Source organism: Herpailurus yagouaroundi, unplaced genomic scaffold, assembly GCF_014898765.1.
Source record: "Herpailurus yagouaroundi ecotype Mexico unplaced genomic scaffold, PumYag 162, whole genome shotgun sequence".
Taxonomy (NCBI): Eukaryota; Metazoa; Chordata; class Mammalia; order Carnivora; family Felidae; genus Herpailurus; species Herpailurus yagouaroundi.
In genome coordinates this window covers 48271704-48285046 of record NW_024412403.1, presented here as the reverse complement: position 1 = coordinate 48285046, position 13343 = coordinate 48271704, and the positions used below count along the sequence as shown (strand labels likewise).

At 37.9% G+C, this 13343-nt stretch overlaps 2 protein-coding genes across 5 annotated transcripts in view; one reads left to right on the top strand and one right to left on the bottom strand.

The window, feature by feature from the left end:
* The window catches only part of CMSS1 (cms1 ribosomal small subunit homolog), a 383830-nt gene that overhangs the window by 355748 nt on the left and 14739 nt on the right, over positions 1 to 13343 (bottom strand). The gene's annotated exons all lie outside the window — the stretch shown is intronic.
* FILIP1L (filamin A interacting protein 1 like) overlaps positions 1 to 13343 on the top strand; it is a 302611-nt gene that overhangs the window by 283617 nt on the left and 5651 nt on the right. The gene's annotated exons all lie outside the window — the stretch shown is intronic.

The window sequence follows — 13343 nt, the reverse complement described above, 5'->3', positions numbered from 1 at the left end:
TGTTGCCTGCATAGTCCTATCAAGTGTGCACTTACTGTATATCTTTTCATTTACATACCTGTATGGAAAATATTTACTCTGCACTTGTATAAATACATCTTTATGTATTTCATTTTCCATAACTCACATTAATTTGACTGCAACTTGTCTTGATGAAATACTTTAACATTTTAAAGCAGTAAATAATTTGTTATTTTTACCATTGCTTGCTGAATTTTTTTTTTTTTTTGGTCATTTTGTGTTATATTTTTGCATGTATAGTATTTTATTTTCTGTTCAAAAGGTTTATTCATTCTTCCTTAAAAACAAACAGCACCTACTTCCCATTTACAGTCAACTTCTGATCACATGTTATTAGAGGAAGAGGAAGTGGTTCAAATAAATAAAGTTTATGTCTCTTTCTTTGAAAAGTGAACTATAAGATCTCTCAGGAGCAAACTTAACTTCCTTCTTGAGATGTATCTCAATATCCATGATGACCAGTAAAGTGCTTAGCACATATTAAGAACTTGATAAATGTTTACTGACAGTAAGTGAATTATATAATATTAATTTGCTTTTATAAGCACATATGAGCTGATAGTGAAAGTAAAAAAGCTTTGAAATGTGACAGAAAACCAGAAAAAGCACATTTGAGAATACAAGTTACCTTGACAATCAAGAGTTGACTGTATTTCTTCTACATATGAAAACCCCCATAAAACATATATATATATATATATATATTTGCATCCACATCTGAAATCAGCGACTATGATATATACTCTTGAACACTGCTTCAAAGCAAAAGTGTCATTCTTGTCCTTCTTTCCCATCCCATCTTTTCCCATCTTTCTATTCCTAAAATAGTTTGGTTTATTTAAGATATGTGCTTCCTACCTTGTTTGTAAGTCAGCTATACTCAGAAGCTTACAATGTAATTGCATTTCTCCCCAACCTCTAAACAAGCAAATAAAAGCCAAAGATAGCTACAAACACAAGTTATAGAAAAGGCATATTTTTAAAAAAATCATACATTATGTTAGTTAAGGAAAGTTTCCTCTATGATTATTGTTATGCCATTCACAAGGTAAGTGAGAAAAACTCAGCCAAAGCATCCTAAGAATTCTGATACCTACCTTATAGGACTCTTTGAGCATGTTCTGTATTTCCATAGTTAGAGAACAACAGTTTTCAGAGGAATGTTTTAAATTATAAATCTGGTCTCCATGTCACATTCCAAAAAAAAAAAAAAAGGTTTCAGACAAGGTAGCTCGTTAACATTTTCCCTTTTCCAGCCTCTTAACGGTCTAATTTACTTTGGTCAATTTTATTGCCAGTTACTGATTTTAAACACAATCCATTTAGACACCCAGGCAAACTGTGAAGTTCTTTAGAAGTAAAAGAAATCTTCCATGATTATCATCCGTTTCCCTGCAAAATCAATTTCATGATAGCAAAGCAAGGATTTGTTGACAGAAACACTTCCATGGTGATGAACTGCAACACCAATGCTGTGGGCTTGCATCATCATTAAATAAATTTGGATGAAAGCTGAGGCTGGTGATGAATGAGAAAGCTTCTGTTTAAACACATTTATCTTGGGAATCGGCAGTGACCCAACTGTATTACAAAATACATGATGGTCTAAATGGTTTTCAAAACTACTTTTATTTTTAAGTCACCTTGGGCTAGAACTTTAGAAGGAATGGCATACTTAATTTTACATCTTTCAAAGTAGACACTGATAATCCTGCTGCATAAGATGTTTTTCTAGATAATAATGAAGAGAGGGTACACGTAACATTTTGGAGGGTGACAAAAACTAGGAAGAATCAAAGAACAAAGTCTTTGCAGTACTTCCCAACCTTTGTCAGATAATGGCACAAAAAGAAAATATCCTTCCGCAGCACTGGATACAATGGAGAGGTAGAAATGAGCAACCGATAGGTTCCTGTTGGCTGCCCCAAGTGCTGAGGGGGAAGATCCATTTCTGGCACACCTATAACTAACAGAGTTTGAAAACTCTGGGCTATTCAATAGTTCATCCATTTGGTAAGGATTCAATTTCTTATGTGAGCCAGAACAATTCTCTACAATAATGTTAACACCACAGGATCTGTGCTTCATGATTATAATGAACAAATTCTCATTTCATCACATGCTCTACATATTAACTATTAATAGGCATCTGAAATGTAACATTACCAGAAGTTTACTGGACCTCAAGGAACCGAACTTCTCTTAGAGGTTCCTCTACTGGGAGGATTATTTTAGTATAATAATTCATATCAGCATCAAAATTTAGAAATACTTTCATACTCATAACATATATAGATTATTAAAAGTGTTACTAATTAAAATTTATGGTAAGGACAGCATCATTTCTGATAGAAAACATCTTCCTTTTTCCATAAAATCTCACATTTAAAAAAAGCATCTTCCCATTCATACGTTCTAGATCTTTTGTCCTTAATTTCAAAATTAAAATTTTCTATCCATGTGTGTGTGTGAAAGGTTACAGAACTTTCTTTTTAACTCATATATACTCACAGAAGAACCTTGAAAAGTAGGAGAAAGGAAGTGACATTGGAAAATCTTCATATGAAATATGTGAGAGTGAAGGTTTGTATTCTTAGAATAGGTCCATGGGAATCTCACAGAAGATAGTTTTTATAAACACCTGATAAAATCATAATTTCCTTTCATTTCATTTCATCTAAAGTCCCAGCTTCAGAACCAATTTTCATTTTACTCAGTACCTCCAATTCTTTAACTTTTTAAGCTGCAGCATCCTATCATAGATTTAAGACTTCACCATATTCTTCTGTCCTTTTAAGAACAGAGGCAAAAGTTTCCTTTAGGATGCCTCCATTCTCTGGGGCACTGGCAAAAATAAAATCATCACCCGTACTAGGACAATGTGCATCACTGTAATTGGATCTTTACATATAAAGGAAGATCTCTCTCTATACGTTCAAGATGATGAAAGGATTACATAAATCTACTCAGGAGGTCTCTGCAATTACATCTCACATTGCCAAGACATCAGGCAGAGGTCTTCATGACACTCAAAGGATAAAATTATGTTGCATTGTAAGATGGTCATAAAGGGGATATTTCATTAAAAATTATTAGGCTTGAAGCCTAAGGATTTGATGATCTTTATTGACTGAGGTAGAACTCCAGACAAAAGCATGGTTTTGGTAGCTTCTTTGATTCTGAATCTTTATAAAGTGAGTTTCTTTTGAAACTTGTTTGACAAAGCAAGAAAAGATCTGTAACAACATTCTAGTTTACCTATACCTGGTTTCTATTATTGTTTTTTCGCCAAAAATCATTTTGCTTTATAATCCTAAGAGAAAACATAATCAGGCAAAAATGCATGCCCAAAACATTAAGATCTGTGTTTCTCAAAGTAAAATACAAGATACATGTTTGAGACTCCCAATGTCCCACCCAGATTCAAATTGGAATCTGTGAGGGTATGGCCCAGGAAGCTACACTTTTAACAAATTACTCTGCTGATTAGTATGCACCCTAAAGTAGTAATTTCATTATTTTAGAAATTCCTATATTGATAGACATTAGCAAATGTGTTCTGACTATAGTCCTGTTCAGTCAAAATAAATTACCCCTGTCCAAGGAAGTGTGACTGTTCCGCCCTCTGGTGGCTAGCATGACAAACAGCTCATTCCTCAGGTTTTCTTTTTATTCAGAAAAAAGCTTAATAAAAACTACCATTTTATAAGGTGGGAAGGTTCTTAGGTTTATAACTGTAGCACAGCATAGATGCCTGAATCTTCAGTTGAGCAGTAGCAGGCTGTCTGACACCTACAAGCTGTTTCTCCCTGAGATCCCAGGCCCTCAATAACCCTACAGCATTTCTTGGGAATTGTCCAGAACACACATTAAAGAGAGCTGTTTGGATGAACCAAAACAAAGGACTCCATTCACCTTAGAGCACAGTGAGGCAAATGCCAAGAAAGAGCAAGGAAGATAAGTGGTTCAATAAAGTCCCCAACCCTAAACTGCCTTAAATTCATTTTCATTTAGATTACACTCCAAATCCTTTCCTTTCCAACTGATGGAACTTCCACTGTGCAGTGAAATATATCCCCCAAGGGCAACACACTAGGGGTAAGGAATCCTTGGGGAGTCTAGCCAGTTAACTGGCCAACATTTCTAAGTACTTTATCATTTGATAATGAATTAACACCGTTCATATGGCAGCACATTTAAATCTGTCAACATTCTATCAGGATACCAGTTTTTATACTTAAAATGGTGCTGTAAATGTACTCTGGGCTAACCTTTGGCATAGCAATCAGCTATCCTAGGGATAATCTTCTTTTCTTTACTTGTGGCTTCATTTTAAAATTTCACTTATTTTTTAATGAAATTATTATCAGAGAAATAAAATTTGTCTGATTAATTGAGGAAGTTTTTGAAAGCTTTTTTACTTTTATTTTAGTAAGTTCCTTTCTCCCTTATAGCCAAATGGTCCTATATGGTATTTCTGTAACATTACCTAGGATTTTTTTTCTTTTTTTGCCTCTGAGTTTTGTTTTGCTTTTGAAAGCCTTGTCATCTTTGCATAACTAACAATGTATACAGGCCCTAGACCTACAAAGAGTGTCTCACTCTGTGCCATCCCTTAGGACTCTGGAAAGGTGGAATGGGTTCACTGACAAACCACTCATATGTCTCAGTGACATGCAGGATATCTTCTCTTCAAAGCACCACATGGATACAACTGGTGAATACACTGATCATGACACACTGAACTACCTACCTTCTATCCAACATTGGGGCAGATATGGAGACAAAAGATTCACTGTCCCTGAAGAGCTTATTATTCTGAGCAAGGAAAGGAGACAAGAAACAAGAGTATGAGACAACATTTAATCAAGTGGCAAACTAAATTCACACAATAAACTAGAGATTAAGCAGGACTACAGTAGACAAGGCTTCACAGAGCAAATGAGACTTGAAACTGATCAAGGAAAGATTTAGATAAGGGGAGTAACTGGTTGGGAGGGAGCATTTGAGGCTGGCAAACAGAAGATCAGGTTAGTTCATGCCTTTCCCAGTCAGCAATGCAGCTCTAAAAAAGTCATTTAGTTTTTGTGAAATAAAGACAACTGGACTTGGTGATCTCTATGATCATATCTAGTTCTAACTTCCAATGATTTCTGAATTCTTTCCAAGTCTCAACACCCTCTTTTAATCACTTAAAATTCCTTTGAGAAATACGTTTGAGCATAAATAAACAAACCAATTATCTACATGAGTTTCCTTTCAGCCATTATATTTCTCCTTCCTCATTTTCCCACTTATAGGTGTCCTAACTACTAGATGATCTTTAAAGATTTGTTTTCTTCTTTAAGATTCTATGAATTAGCCTTTTAATCCTCAACATATCAGCTCTTTTCTCATTAGAGCAAAGTTTTGCAACCTCAGGACTATTAACCGTATGGGTCTGGTGATTCTTTGTTGTGGAAGGATGTCCTGTGCACTGTAGGACGTCTAGGAGCATTCCTGGCTTCCACTAGATGCCAAGTAGCATCTCCCAACTGTGACAAACAAAAATGGCTCCTGACATGGCTAAATGTTCTCTGCAGTGTAAAATCACCTCCATTTGAGAACCACTGCATGAGAGAGATGGACTACCTCTATAAGCCAGTTCCTCTTTTACATGACTTGCTGTGGGAAAAATCTGACAGCTCATTTGAAAACTCTTGTGTCTGGTATGTAGAGATGAAAATCTTGAATCTGACTAAATATAAGCCTCAAAGCAACTTTAAAAATCTGCACTGAAGAGTTTAGTTGCATAAGGATTGTTTCCACTAACCTGACAGATTGGCTCAAGGCATATGTGTATTTGAATATTTGTATTTGTGTTAATACCCTGTACCTTTGTTTCAATACCAGATATAAACTAATGTTTTCAGATAAGCTTCCATTTCTCACATGCCTTCAGGAGAAATAAAAGTCTAGACAACCAACCACATTTGCCTTAGTGGGAAAAAATGGGTTTCAGGAGGATTCCTAAGAACTTAAGAGATAACCCAGTACTGTTTAGACCTTTCCAAAGAGTCCTCTTTCAGAAATTTCAACTCCTTCTGTAGTAGCTTATAACCACCAGAGGCACAAATGTCTATTAGAATACAAGCTTTCTTCATTCTTCAACAAATCACCTATAAGAATGAACCAACAAATATATTTATGAAGCACCTAATTTTACCCAGTGCTATGTGAGGCAGTTATGGAAGTGTAAGATTTAGAATCTAGGGTGGGACTTGAGGACTACCTTGAAAGGTAATTAAGAGCACAACACAGAGAAGGAATTCTACAGAGAGTAAATACTACAGGAATTTGGAAGAGGAGCAGGTTACTCCAGGGACAAGATTCAGGGGTTAGGTTTCAGACATAGATGAGATTTGAGCAGGGGCTGGGAGATGAGGAAGACTAAGATAAACAGAGGACAAAAGGTGTTCCAGGGTACTGTCAAGTGACACCAATGAGACAAGAATGAGACAAAAGCAGAGATGTGAGGCCAAGCAAGACAGGAGAAAACCAGAGTTCAAGGAACAATGAGCAGGGTAGTGTGGCTTCAGCTCAGATGGTTGGGGTAGGGGTAGGCTTGAAGGGCCTGGTCCTGTCAGACTGTGCCTTGAATACAATGGCAGGGAGCACTCTGTGTCTTCAGTGAAGACTTCTGGGTAGTGAGATAATGGGAATAACTAATCCTTTATACACTATCATTTCATTTCACAACAACCCTATATATCACCACAATTTTAAAGATAAAAAATGTTTAATTCTGAGATGCAAGGAAAATTGCTTCAGGTTGTTCTATTAGTATGTGACATGAGAAAGATATAACACAAATTTAATTCTGTTGTCCCATTCTCTTTCCATGGCAACATACTGAGAAGCTACCTCAGTGCAAGTGGGAAGCATAATAAATTGCCTTTGATCCTCTCCATTACTTAAGAGCATAGACGGGATGTCTAACATTACATTCTTGCACTCTGTCTCACAAGTCTGCCACTTTATCCAGAACACTCAGAATTCCCCTAAAGATACACAGGGCTTTCTCCTACCCCCTCCCAGCTGTTCCACATGGATAATTTTCTCTTCTCTCATCACGTGATCCACACTGAAAGATCTGGCTCAAACCTTACCCTTTCGGAAAACTTCCATGATCACCACAGTCCAGAGTGATCTGGCTCCCCTTCCAACTCCTCCCATCTCCCTGAGGTTATTGTTTGGGGAACAAAGGTTTATGAATGTGAGAGGCTGAGCCTCACATAAATGGGGAGGCATGGGGAAGACTGACAGGATGGTGCTGTGGCTAGGACATGGGAGAAACCAAGACCAAGGAGAAGCACAATTCCTCATCATCAGGAGACTGTTCTCAGGGAGCACTGGGGTGGTGGTTAAAGTCCACTCTATCCTAAAGCAGGGTTCAATAAGCAAAGGCACAAATGCAGGGCATGCAGAATGAGCTTGGAGGAGGTATCTGATGGGCCTCAGAGGTGGTTGGAGGAAAGGCATCAGAAGTGAGTAAAAATGATCCACAAAAAGAACATCATGACCATGCACATCAAAACTTATACATAGCAGCTGCCTTGACAGTCCTGATAGTGACCCGACACCTCCAGAAAAGGCAATCAAAGGATCAAGGTGTAGCCACCATAAAGACAAAAACCACCAACTTAGCCCATGGGTAGTGGCACTTCGGCCTTTGCAGAAGACTAGAAAATCTTCCTGGATGATATACCCTAATTTAGAGTTTCCATTTCTCAAGCAACACCATAACTTATTAGGAAAGAATGATGGTCCCAAAATCACCTTAAAGAAAAAGAAAAAGAAAGAAAGAAAAAAAAAAAAAAGTGTTGTGTATTTTCCCAGCTCAGGGGGAAAGTGTTAGTGTTCAGCTTTGTCAGTCTCTAAATTCTGCTTCCAATTCAGAATTAAGCATCACAAATAAAACTGACACTTCAGAGGAAAGTCTTTAAGTTGGTCTCCAATATATCTCTCAGAAACAATTAAATGCATAAAAAAACTTGCTTCATTGCAGCCACTCTTCAAACAATTCACAGCAATTCCTCAAGAGTAAATTGCTATCATTCACTATTAGTAAGTTGGCTGCTTTTCTCCTTCTTCTCTTAAAAAAAAAAAAAAAAAAAAAAAGAAAGAAAAGAGCTATTCCTTTTCCATTCTTTGCCTTTTAATGGTGTTCTTGACTGAATTCATGGATATTAGTTTTGAGGCTGCAGAAAATTAGTTTATAGAGAGAGGGGTTAACTAAAAATTTCAACAATCCCCAAAAGGTCCATAAAACATTAGAAAAATTTAAACAACTTCAGGGCAACAAGGAGGGGGTAAATGGGTAGGGATCTCAGTGAAGAAGGATGGCATCTCTCACAGTGACAGGCATAAGCAGCACAGTTTTTTTTCTATATAAAACTTTTTTCTGATTATAAGAATAATACCTATTTGTAACACAAATTTTGGAAGATACAAATGCCAGAGCCACTGACTTTAGCTTCTATGAAGAGTAATGAGAGGACTAGGGAGAACAATGGACAATTATTACTATTTTTTTAGGCCAACTTATCAACTATGGCCCTATTCCAGGTTTTCTCAGACTGCCAATGTGGAAGGAAATGTGCTCGGGGGGGGGGGGGGGGGCACACCCTGTAATTACCGAATGCCCCTGTGCCAAGGAGTGGCAGACCCCCCCCCACAGAGTACAAGTTTATGTAATCTGTCTGCTCAGCCCAGACACAATGGTAGAGGGGCCAGTGTGGTCACTGGAGGAGAGGGGCAGGATTTCCTTTACTCTCTGCTAGCCAATCAGTGCTTGGATAATGATTCAATCACTAAGCATTGTTCAAATACTGGGAAGAAATATCTCCTTGGGGGCTCCTTTCAGAACTAGTTACACTCTTATCAGTAAGATTGGTGGACTTGTGGCAGGGTGGGTGTGGGGGATGGAGAGGTGCATGTGGGCAAAGAATAGGGCCCAACAAAACTCACCTCTCAAACTATGGGAAAGGAATCTAGAAGTATCTATCATAGAAGAAGAGAGTGGAAGATGAAGAGCAACTATATTTTCCCCTTGTGCTCTCAGTCACTTGAATGGTATCAACTATTTCTCTATGATGATTCTCAAAGCCAGATCTCCAAGTTTTCAATGCCTACCAAACAGTTCCACATGGAAGGTCCAGTTATACTTCATACTTGGCATGTGCCCACACCCCAGTGCACTGCTGCTTTTGGGTTCCTTTTTGTCTCACTTCTGGTGATGGTCCACCACCTTCCTTGTTGCCAGGGTTCAATATCTGGGAGCCATTCTCCACTTTTCTGTTCATGCCCCAGATTTAGTCAGCCACTCTGCCCTGGTATTTCTTTCTCTGTTATTTGTGCTACTCTCCCTCCCTCTTTTATTTGTGCTACTACTCCCCACATCCAGACCTCAGTACAGATGGTACTGTAAAATAATTAATCTATTACATTTAACCCCTTACCTCTCTAATCCAACCTGTGCTCATGTTGCTAGTGATCTTTCTACAATACTGTCCTGATCATGGCAATTCTCCAGTCCTCTCCACCCCCAACCCACCCAAAAGAGCACTTACTTCACACTTATATCACTGAGTATATCACAAAGTCCAAACCTTCTAGATTAGTCCTCCATCTCTTGCCTCATCTCCTTTTGAAACTGGACGAACCGTGTATCCTCCTCACCAGAACACAGTACTGACCATCCTCCCACATACAACTGAGCTTTCTTACCTCACACCTTGTTCACGCTGTTCCTAAGGATAGAATACTCTTGTCTCTTTGTTCGTCCTATTGAAATCTTACTCCTATCTCAAGGCCAATACCTCTGGAAAACCTTCCTATTCTTCACAGTCTTCCTCCAAGTTTCCAAAATGCTTCTGTTTGTACCTCTATTATAGCACTTCGTTTTGCCTCTTTTTATGCTTATTTGTTATCCCTCCTATACCATAATCTCGAGAGGAAGAATCTGCGATCATTTATTTTTAAAACTCTTATATCAATGTTTCTCAAATGCAGTCACTGATCGCCCTTATAAGAATCACTCAGGACTCCACAGATTTCCATGTGCCTAGACCTCTGGAAACCAATGCTGGAAATCTGCATTTAAACAACCTGCCTGCTTCATTCTTGGGCTTATAAAGTTTAAAAGCCACTGTACTACATTACCCAGAATGTAAATACTGCTGGTGGTAGGTATTCAACAAAGGCTCATGTGGCTAACAACATACCTGGTGGGCACAGCTGGCTTGCATTTGTTCTTTTCATAGACTCACAGAATGTCAGGGCCAAAGGACTTTATAGGTGCTATAACTGCTTCATTTTTTCAATTAAGAGATAAGAAAAGAAGAAAGAGTAGAAAATAGTATCTTTTCAGGTAAACTCTAAAAAAGAAAGACTCATAACAATCAGACCAAGTAGGATAAAGAAGGAAAAGAATGTGTGAAGGGGCAGATTGTGTGAAGGGACAATTGTGGGTCAGATTGGTTAGAAACATGGCCCAGTAAACATCATTGCTTGTCAGCTGCCTCAACTCCTATGCTTGGTAACATGTCTCCAATAATTAATTAGAGAGGGGGAAAACAAGGGGTAAAGCAGAAAAATAAGAAAGTTAAAATAACCAAAGAAAATAAGTTATGATTATTATCAAGAAATAGGCATCTTAAGAGATATAAGGAAAAAGACAAACTTCATAACATTAACATTGTTAACAGCAAACACTTATCTGGAACTTTGATGTGCCATGGGTCTCTCCTACTCCCCCCCCCCCCCACCCCCAAGAATGTAGGTACCAAGAAGTAGGTACTCCAATCTCCAGATAAGGATTACAGATGAGGAACCTGAAGTCTGCAAGTCTGAAGTCTTGCCTGAGGACACACAGCTAGTTGATGCCAGAAACAGAATGCAATCCCAAGTCTATCTGGCACCAGAGCCTCTGCTCTAGCCACTAACCCAAGGCTGTTGTAAACTGTCAGCCTGTGAACGATCAAAAAAACCCTTAAATGGTTGCAAATGAAGATATGGGGAGGAAAGAGTGGGAAGAATACCAAAAAAGAAAAAAATATCTGAGGTAAAAAATCTGACAATGAATAACAAGAAAGGGGACGTGTGCCTGGCTGGATCAGTTGGTGGAGTGTGCAACTCTTGATCTTGGGGCTCTAAGTTCAAGCCCCATGTTGGGTATAGAGGTTACTTAAAAATAAAATCTTAAAACAACAACAACAACAACAACAACAACAAAGGGGACAAACAAAGAAGACAAAAGTTCAAGGTTAGTGTATTTATTTTAGCATACTATTTCTACATGAGATGCTATGTGTCTGGGCACCAAATGGAAGCAACTGGATTAGGAAGGATTTTTGAAAACTCTATTTCAATGTTTATTCTCAGACTCCCTCACTGCCCATGGTGTAATTACCACAGAGAGATTGGGATGTGACTAGGTACAACCACAAACCATGTTACATTATAAAATAAAGGCATCAATTTCCTCTAACTTCCCCAGAAATCGGACAACTTTAACATAAATCATAGTGCTGCAACTCTATTTAAAACCAAATGTTCTCTTGCAGGAGGTTAACAGGAATGAGCTAATCCAACTGCAGAATTTCCTTTTGAAAGACCTCTTACCATATAAAACTGTAAAATGTTTAGTGATAAAGTTTTATTGCATAATGAGGAAGTTCGGAGAAAGTCAAGAAAAAAAAAAAAAAAAGCCAAAGCAGCATATGAAACTCTGGGCTATCTGCCATATTCATTATCTATTATTTCCACTTTTTTTCTTTATACAAATTAGTAGTGATTTACCAAACAATACAAAACACACACACACACACACACAAAGGCAATAATATTTCAAAGATGTTTTTTCTAGTTTATCATTTCCTCCCTTTCATCACCACATATATCATAAATACTTGTGTCCTTTCCCATTAAAAAGAGATAAAAACCAAAATACTAAATATTGTCGTTCTGATAACACAGCTGGGTCCCCGAGGGAGTCAGGTAGCCCTGAATCTGCCCCTCACTGCGTCACCCCAAAAACCACAAATGATAGGAAGTCTCTGGGAACCTTCATCCTTTCAACCTCCACAGCTAAAGGTGTAATGAGGGGTCTGCTGCAGTCCTTGTAGTCAGGAACACTCCTGAGACAACACTGCTTTCTTAGACAATATGTTGCCAATGCAACACCAAAAAGTTCAAAGCACTTACAAAAGAATTTCATTTAGAGAAAGGGAAACATCCTGACTCCAGCTGCCTAACAAGGATCTAATAGCTCCCCCATAAATGCTGATTCTGACCTGGTATACTTTCAGATGCTTGTCCTCTATGATAATATGAAAAAGCACAAGGATCAGGTAGAAATTGGGCTATTGAATTATGACTTCAAATAAAAGAAAATATTTTCACCTTTCTGTACTTCCTTTGGTCACAAAGTCTCACTGCCATTTGATGACTTACTGTAACTAGGGTGTCTTGTAGACCACTTGGTTTCTTTTAAGAAATCATGGACCAAATAAGCCAACATTTTAAGAATTTAGTGAATACATTCCACACATATACTCCTTTTCTTTCTACTGCTCCCTAGATAAAACCAATGCCGCTGCCTTACTGAACTTGGCATCCTTCAGACCTGTAATCCATTCCAAATCTCAATCTCCATGTTGAACTGAGTTAAAACATTAAAACATCTTTTCTTCTGTGAATGAGTTTTCCAACTTGCTTAATCTCCTCCAAGACATCTGCTTTCTGATGAAACCCAGGAGCCTACAACTCTGAGTAGAATGTTCACTGTGTGGTCCTAAAACAGACATATGCATGGATTCCTCTTGCAATATGCACTCCAAATTTGGATAAAACTTTCTTGGAACTATTTGACATAATGTTCTGTAAAAATTATCCAAGAGATGACACATTTTGAAGTTCCATACCTCATTTACTGAAATACATCCAAGAATAAAATTCATATGGAGGGAAAAAAACCCACAGCATCATTTTTTAAAGGTTTGGTTATTACATCTAGGACTGTTCTAATAACTATCCTTTGCTGCCACCTAGAGGTAAAAACTATGTAGTGAAAATAAGAGTTATTTAAGTTATTAAGAAAACAAAATTAACTTGCACTATTCATGGCCTAGAAACAATGGGAACCCAGTAACTTTCCAGCAACTAAGCCTACAATGACCATCATCCCAAGCCACATTGTCTTCACCAAAGCATACCAGTATAGCTTAAAAGAAGCTGTACCATATTGTGTTCCATACCAATTGGTTTATCAGGTACATTTA